Raw genomic sequence first — 9,336 nt, forward strand, 5'->3', positions numbered from 1 at the left:
TCTTTTCTTCTTGGAGAACTACTATGAACTCCTGTGAGTAGTTTCCCTTTTTCTGGGATCAGGGCTTAGCCTCTGAGAACCTCTTTATTAATGCATTATTCAGTTTCTTAATTTTATTCCAATTCTTGATCTGTTCTTTTATATTTTATATATGAACTTTAATATTATTGTTTTCATAATAACATTAATTAAGGATGAACTGAGAGGAGAACTTGATTATAATTATGATAAACAATTAATCTTAATTTTCATAATCATAGATAATTAGGGATGAACTGAGAGGAGAACCTAATTATCGGAACCTAAAGGAATAGACTTGAGTGTTAAATCACGAGAGTAGATTTAAGCTTTCGAGGAGCAATAGATTAACAAAGATCTTAACGGGTTTAATTGAACGTAATTACCACGAGAGTAGGGATTAATTTTAATTAAACACGTCCTCGTAGCCTGAGAAGGTGCAAGGATTAAATTAGGTTAAGACTACCTTCAAGATGGAATAGAATTAATTAATGAAAATAATAATTCAATAATGTTGGAACTCTTTGTGCGAACCCTAGATTCCCGGAAATCTCCTTATCTTATCTTAAAGTTTTATCTTATTCATTAATTGCATTACTATCTCTTTTACCATGAAATCTGATCTTATCATATCAAAACAGAAATTCCATCTGTTTTAAAATTCAAATTAAAATACTAGTAATTCTAGGTCAAACACGTAGTCCCTGTGATTCGATATTTATTACTTGACGACAACCGTACACTTGCGGTTTTTCATACATCAAGTTTTTGGCGCCGTTGCCGGGGACTACGTCTCTTGATTTAAATTACAATTATTTTAATTCGAATTTAAAAAAAAAAAAAAAAATTTAAATAAATAAATAATTTTTTTTTAGTGTTTACTTCTCCAATTCAGATTTCACGGGCCACTTTCTTCTTTTTTTTTGCAGTGCTTTAGGGTTAATGCAAAAGAGATCTCTACGTCTTGGGAAACCAACACCACTTGATCCTGAGATTGAAAGAACTCTCCTGAGAAGGAAAAGAAACCTTTCTAGAGAATTTGCCATGGCTGCACAACGAGATAATTTACCGCTTCGGGATTACTCTGCACCCATAGCTCGTGGGATACCTGGAGGGGAGATGCAAACTGGAGCTACTGTACCAGCTTCTCTGGTGAATATGCTCAAACAGAACACCTTTGGAGGACTACCATCAGAAGATCCTAATGACCACTTAGAGGGGTTCTTGGAAATCTGTGAGACCCAACAATTTGATGATGAAGTTTCTGATGGAATGCGACTCCGCTTATTCTCACTCACCTTGAGAGATAAGGCAAAGGTGTGGCTAAGAACAGTGCCTAGAGAAAAGATAGCAACTTGGGAATTATGTGAAAGAGCTTTTCTAGAGAAATTCTTTCCTCCTTCTAAAACTAAAGAATTGAGGAAGAAAATCACTAATTTCCAACAAGGCACTGGAGAGACTATTTATGAAGCATGGGAGCGGTTCAAGGGATATCTTCAAGCATGCCCACAACATGGCTTCAACCGTTGGCTTACCATCCAATTTTTCTTTGAAGGATTGGACCAACAAAGCACCATGATATTAGACTCAGCAGCTGGAGGATCTTTCATGGGGAAACCTATTAATGACTGCATGATTATTTTGGAAAATGTAGCCTCAAATCACAGCCAATACAGTGAAAGAGAAGTCACAGCAAGGAAAGGAACTCCGGGGCGATATGAAGTGAACAATATTGAGTTACTCTTAGCAAAATTTGATACTCTTAATCAAAGGTTAGACAAGATGGAAAAAGCTAAGGTTAATTCAGTGGCTACAAATCAAGTATGTGACCTTTGTAGGGAACAAGGGCACACTGCAGTAGATTGTACCTCAATTTTTACTGGAGAAGAAGAAGATACTACTGAACAAGTGGCAGCTTCTCATAATTTCTATGACACTCCTCGAAGAGAGAAGAGTAATCCATATTCCAACACATACAACCCTGGTTGGAAGAATCATCCTAACTTTTCTTGGAAGAATAACCCAGTTCAAGGAAGTAGCAGTCAGCAACCTAATTTCCGTCCGCCCAATCACTTCATTAATGGGCAAGGAAATCCAGTACAGACACCCTCAATTCAACAAAGTGTTTCAAGATTAGAAAGCCTTATGGAGAATTTTGTAACTAATCAAAAACAGACCAATGATTCAATGGCAAATTCTATTCAAAACCTTGCTGTCAAGGTTGAGAATATTACTCTCCACAACAAGATGCTGGAAAATCAAATTGCACAGTTGATGCCTAGTTCAAGCAATTCTCCAGGTAAGTTCCCAGGTAAAACAGTTGCAAACCCAGCTGAAAATGTTAATGCTGTGACTTTAAGGAGTGGGAAGAAATTAGACGGACCTGTGTCTAATCAAAATGATAATATTGAGATTGATGAAGACGCTTCTCCTATGGTTGAAAAACCTGAAAAAGAGAGATTAGAAAAAGAAAAAGTATCTTCATCAAAGCCTCAAACTGTTTATCACCCTCCAATTCCTTTTCCTCAAAGGTTAGCAAGGACTAAACTTGATAGACAATTTGAAAAATTTTTAAATATGATCAAACAAGTGTATGTAAACATTCCATTTGTAGAAGCTCTACAACAGATGCCTACATATGCTAAATTTCTTAAGGATCTTTTAGCTAACCGAAGGAAATTGGATGATAGAGAGACTGTTACATTGATCCATCATAATTTGCCCAAAAAACTTAAGGATCCTGGTAGTTTCTCTATACCTTGTCTCGTTGGAAATCTAAGGTTTGAAAAAGCCTTATGTGACCTTGGGGCAAGTATCAGTTTAATGCCTTTATCAATTTGCAAGAAATTAGATATGGGAGAATTAAAGCCTACAGCAATGTCAATCCAGTTAGCAGATAGATCTATAAAATATCCCATAGGAGTTTTAGAAGATGTTCCAGTTAAGATAGGTAAATTTTTAATTCCGGGAGATTTTGTTGTTTTAGAAATGGAAGAGGACAAACAAATACCAATCATACTAGGTAGACCATTTTTGGCTACAGCAGGCGTGATAGTAGATGTCAAACATGGAAAATTGTCCTTATCCATTAATGATGAAACAATGGAATTTAATATTGCTAAATCTGTTAGACAACCTTCTCTTGAAAATATTTGCTGCAGGGTTGATATATTGCCTAAAGACATGGAGGAAGAAGTCATGAGATCTATTTTGAGGGATCCCTTGGAGAATTTTCTAGTTGGAGGAAAGCACATAGATCTTGAGGGGATTCAACCTAATTATGCTTGCTTGATCGATTCAAGTCCCCCGTGTAAAGAAAAAGATCCTCTAGTAGAAAGTCTTCTTGAGTCTTCAACAGATTGGCAAGAAGAAAACTCTCCAAAGTTAGAACTTAAACCACTTCCTTCATCTTTAAGGTATGAGTTTTTGGGGGCTAATTCCACTTATCCAGTCATAGTAAATTCAGCTTTAAATGAAAAAGAAACTGAAAAACTTCTCAATGAGTTGAGAAAATTTAGAAAAGTTATTGGATATACTATGGCTGATATAAAGGGAATTAGTTCTTCATTTTGTATGCATCGCATCTTCTTGGAGGAAGGATCCAAACCTTCTGTTGAAGCTCAAAGAAGACTAAATCCCAAGATGAAAGAAGAGGTAAAGAAAGAAATTTTGAAATTATTGGATGCTAAGGTAATTTATGCTATATCTGATAGTCCTTGGGTAAGTCCAGTTCATGTGGTTCCTAAGAAAGGTGGGATGACAGTAGTTAAAAATGATAATAATGAATTAATTCCCACAAGAACTGTGACTGGGTGGCGTATGTGTGTTGATTATAGAAAATTAAATAATGCCACTAGAAAGGATCACTTTCCCTTACCTTTTATTGATCAAATGCTTGAAAGGTTAACAATGCATTCATACTTTTGTTATTTGGACGGATACTCCGGTTTTCATCAAATCCCTATTCATCCATTAGACCAAGAGAAAACTACTTTTACATGTCCCTATGGTACTTTTGCTTATAGGAGAATGCCTTTTGGCCTATGTAATGCACCTGCTACCTTTCAAAGATGTATGACTGCAATCTTTAGTGATTTATTAGAAAAAGAGATGGAAGTTTTCATGGATGACTTTTCAGTTTATGGTGTTTCCTTTGATGACTGTCTATTAAATCTAACTAAAGTATTGCAGCGTTGCTCTGAAGTGAATTTAGTCTTAAATTGGGAAAAATGTCATTTTATGGTACAAGAAGGAATTGTCTTAGGACACCTAATATCTGGGAGAGGAATTGAGGTAGATAGAGCAAAAATAGAAGTAATTGATAAATTGCCTCTTCCAATTGATGTTAAAGGTGTTAGAAGTTTCTTAGGGCATGCTGGTTTCTACCGAAGGTTTATTAAAGATTTTTCAAAAATCTCTAAACCATTATCTAATCTACTTGTGAAAGAGGTACCTTTTAACTTTGATGTTTCTTGTAAGAATGCATTCTACAGGTTGAAAGAAGCTCTCACTACAGCTCCTATTCTGCAAACTCCTGACTGGAGCCTTCCTTTTGAAATCATGTGTGATGCAAGTGACTATGCTATAGGAGCTGTATTGGGACAAAGAAAGGACAAGAAGGTTCATGCTATATACTATGCCAGCAAGACTCTTGATGAAGCCCAAGCCAATTATGCAACAACAGAAAAAGAATTGTTAGCAGTCGTCTATGCTTTTGAAAAGTTCAGATCTTATCTTGTGGGGTCTAAGGTTATTGTTTACACAGATCACTCTGCCCTAAAGTATCTTTTTAATAAAAAGGATGCTAAACCTAGGCTCCTCAGATGGATTCTCCTTTTACAAGAATTTGATTTAGAGATTGTGGACAGAAAGGGAGTAGACAATGTAGTAGCAGATCATCTCTCTCGACTTCCACAAGACCAAGCAACAAAGGAGGAACTCCCTATTAATGACAGCTTCCCAGACGAAAAGCTTTTAGCAGTTGTTGTGAAAAACAGTCCCTGGTATGCAGATTATGCGAATTACTTAGCATGTGGAGTCCTTCCTGAAGACTTTAATTATCAACAAAAGAAGAAATTCTTTAGTGACCTTAACAGCTTTATTTGGGATGAACCTTACCTATATAAGAGGTGTAGAGATGGTATCTACAGAAGGTGTATCTCAGAAGAAACAGCTCCTCACATCATTCACTCATGTCATTCTTCCGCATATGGAGGGCATGCTAGTACGTCAAAAACTGCAGCTAAAATTCTACAATCTGGTTTTTACTGGCCAAACTTATTTAAGGATACTTGGAAGATGGTAAATTCTTGTGACCAATGCCAAAGATCAGGGAATATATCCAGGAAACATGAAATGCCATTAAATGGGATTTTAGAAGTAGAAATTTTTGATGTATGGGGAGTAGATTACATGGGACCATTCCCAAGTTCTAAAGGTTACAAGTTCATATTAGTTGCAGTTGATTATGTGTCCAAGTGGGTAGAAGCGATTCCCGCTCAAACGAGTGATTCAAATACTGTCATTAAACTCTTCAAAAGAATTATATTTCCAAGATTTGGGGTCCCAAGAGCTGTGATCAGTGATGGAGGCTCACATTTTATTGAAAGAAAGTTTGAATCTCTCTTAAAAAAATATGGAGTCACTCACAAGGTTGGTACACCTTATCACCCTCAAACAAGTGGACAGGTAGAAATATCCAACAGAGAAATCAAAAAGATTCTTGAGAAGACTGTATCTACAACAAGAAAGGACTGGTCTTTAAGATTAGATGAAGCTCTTTGGGCCTACAGGACTGCTTACAAAACACCTATTGGCATGTCTCCATTTAGGCTGATTTATGGCAAATCTTGCCATCTTCCTGTAGAGCTAGAACACAAGGCTTTGTGGGCAATAAAATACTTCAACTATGACCTAAAGGATGCTGGAGAAAAAAGGAAATTGGAACTCAATGAGCTTGATGAAATCAGATTAGACTCATATGAAAATGCTAAGATTTACAAAGAAAGAACAAAGAGGTGGCATGACAAGCATATACATAGAAGAGAATTCAAGCAAGGGGACTCGGTGCTACTATTTAATTCCAGACTCAGATTGTTTCCTGGAAAATTGAAGTCAAGATGGTCAGGGCCTTTTACAGTTCAAAAAGTATATCCCTATGGAGCTGTAGAAATCAGAAACGATAAAGGCGACATATTCAAGGTCAATGCACAGAGATTGAAGTTATATTTCCATGGGGAACACTTAGAAAAATTATACTCTATGGTTCTTCAGGAACCTACTCAAGCATCATGAAAAAAAAAAAAAAAAAAATTTCAGAGTTTCAGAGAGAATCACGACCGTGATTCTAAATCACGGGCGTGATCTTCTCTGGAAAATTTTTGGAAAATTTTTTTGGGAAAACCCTAGAAAGAATCACGACCGTGATTCTAAATCACGGGCATGATCTTCTCTGGAAAATTTTTGGAAAAATTTTTGGGAAAACCCAGAGAGAATCACGACCGTGATTCTAAATCACGGGCGTGATCTTCTCTGGAAAATTTTTGGAAAACCCCAGAGAGAATCACGACCGTGATTCTAAATCACGGGCGTGATCTCCTACAGATACAGCCCGTGATTTTTGAAATTCCACTTTCCCTTATATATTCTTCCCCCTCCTTTTACATTCTCACTTCTCTCAAACCTACGACCCATTCTCTCTTTTCTTCTCTCCCAAACCCTAGCTTCTCACTTCTTCTTCCTCTTCTTCCTTCTTCCTCCCACATTCACTCCTTCCGTTCATCCATGGCTCCCAAGCGCACCCGTACCGTTGGTTCGTCCTCCACCGCTTCCGATACCCACAGTTACGAGGAAGAAGCAAGTGAAATTCCGCAACTTCCTCCGAGGTTCTATCGGAACGATGAACAGCGTGAGCGGAACGAGGTATTACGCTTCCGCACTATCCATCCTACCAGGTATCTCGACTTCCCATTTATTCGTAAGTTGGGTTTACGTGCTGATATCAATTTCATGTTAACTAACATTGGGTGGACAACCTTTGCTACCATGCATAATGATGTTGTTTATCCTCGACTAGTTCTTGAGTTCTTGAGCTCTCTCCACACGGAAATATTATCTGGGCCAAATTGTTCTGAAGGTTTGATTTCTTTCCGTATGTTTAACCAAGAACACGAATTAACCCTAGCTCAGTTCAATAATATTTTTGGATTTCCCACTGGAGGGAGCACGAGAACCCCAAGTTCTTTCAACCCTGGTTCTTTTTGGTATAGTTTGACAGGTACAAGTAATTGGGTCGCTGGAAAATGTAATTCCTCTGCTTTCCGCCATCCCGCCATCCGTATTATGCACCGCTTTATTGCCTCTACTGTTTTGGCCCGAGGTGATTCTGAAGGAAAGGTTCGTTTGAGCGACCTTTTACTTTTATGGGCTATGATGGAAAACAGAGAGGAGCCTATTGATTCTGGCAGTCATTTGGCACGACAGTTCCAGAGTATTTCCAATACCAGCCACGGTGCGATTGTGAATGGCGGCCTCATTACCACTATAGCCAAACACCTTGGCTATCACGCTTGGCTGGACCAGTTAGAACCACTCCCTGGAAGCCGTACTATTAATTTTGCTACCTGCTCTTCTATGAACTGCATTGCGAAAGATGAAGATGATAAATACTACTTTGTAGTAACCCAGTCGGGAGTGCACCACCAGTTACCAAATCCAACATACACCGTGAAGAACCGGGCTACCTGGCAGTTTCCACTGGAGCCATTAGAGGACCGACCTCCAGCAGCTGAGGAAGCGGCTCCTGCAAAGGAGGAAGCAGCTCCTGAACAACCCCCTCTACATCCTGGACCTGAGGTGGACAATGCTGCTATCCTAGCAGCTATCCAATCAATGGATAACCGGCTGCAACAAATGGATGAACGCCAGCAGCATTATAATTACATGGTTGATCAAATGTATAAATGGCACATTCAACGGTATCCAGATGATTTTCCACCACAGTGAGATCTTTCTTATTCCTTATTTTACTCTGATGCTTAGGGACAAGCATTCCTTTCTGTTGTGGGTTGGTTGCATATTCATGCATTTTATAATTTTGTCAAAATAATCTATCATGCATTCATTAGCTCTTTGCTTCGGGACAAGCAAATCTTTAAGTTTGGGGTTAGGAGGATGTACACATTTCATTCATTCATGCAAAAAAAAAAAAAAAAAAAAAAATCATGCATATATACATATTCAGTTAATCCCAGCTTGAATTTGTGTTTGAAAAGTAAATATTTTTAACGAAATTGTTCGTCTTTGAAAACACTGAATGTGATGAATTGAATCTTGAAGTCTCAGAACAAAAGGTTGAAAAATTAGCTGGTTTTGTGGCTAGCACTTGGTTCTTAGTATTAAGGCTTGAAATGATCGAGAATTATAAAAATAGTCTCTTGAAGATAAATTCTTTTTAATTCGTGCTTAAAAGCTTTTGGGGGGTAAATAAAAAAAAATATAATAAAAAAAAAAATATATCACCTAGCACCCCTTTGAGGTCATAGGTTAGAGGGAGAATATTCTTAACCTTAGAAAACTAAGGGAACTAATTAGCTACTGGGGAATTGTTTAGTAAAATAGCTAACCCCCTTTGAGGCTACATGTTCTTGAAATTATCATCCTCTCTACACTGATTGGCTACTGGGGAAATGTTTTAGGTGAGACAAAAACAAAAATAAAAATATTACCCCCATTTGTGTCACAAGCATCGAAAAATTATTTCTGTTAAATTATCTTCATTTGACTAATGAGCTTTACAAGATTTGACATCATGAAACCCTTAGAAACTAAGAGTTGGTGCTAGTAATGAAAGATTAAGATTCTAATTGGACCTTGTGAGACTAAGAGTGAAGATTTTAAATGCTCAGTTAATTCTTGATGAATTTTTTTTCAAAGTGCTAATTATTGTTTGAGGACAAACAAAAGTTCAAGTTTGGGGTTATTTGATGTTGTGTATTTTACTCGTATTTTAGCACTTTAATTCACAAGAATTCATAGCATAATCATGCATATCTTTCATGTTTTTAATAAATTTTTATATCATTTTCCTATTTTATGCTTTTCTTGGTATGTGTTGTGTTTTCTCTAAGCAGGATCAAGATTTAAGAATTAAAGAGGAAATGCTGAGCTACAGGGAAAATCACGGCCGTGATTCTAAATCACGCCCGTGATTCACCAGAGAAAATCACGGTCGTGATTCCCAATCACACCCGTGAACGCCACTGACCCTTCATAGATGTGCTCCAGAGAAGATCACGGTCGTGATTCTCAGTCACGGCC

General features: G+C 37.4%; 1 non-coding gene across 1 annotated transcript; it reads right to left on the reverse strand.

Moving 5' to 3' along the window:
* Positions 1-1,431: 1,431 nt before the first annotated feature.
* On the reverse strand, positions 1,432-1,538 carry LOC145950194 (small nucleolar RNA R71). The gene has a single exon (XR_014428301.1). It is a non-coding gene; the product is annotated as a small nucleolar RNA R71 (small nucleolar RNA).
* Between the last annotated feature and the right edge of the window lie 7,798 nt (positions 1,539-9,336).

Source organism: Cajanus cajan, chromosome 7 (genome assembly GCF_000230855.2).
Source record: "Cajanus cajan strain Asha chromosome 7, NIPB_CcT2T_4, whole genome shotgun sequence".
Lineage (NCBI taxonomy): Eukaryota > Viridiplantae > Streptophyta > Magnoliopsida > Fabales > Fabaceae > Cajanus > Cajanus cajan.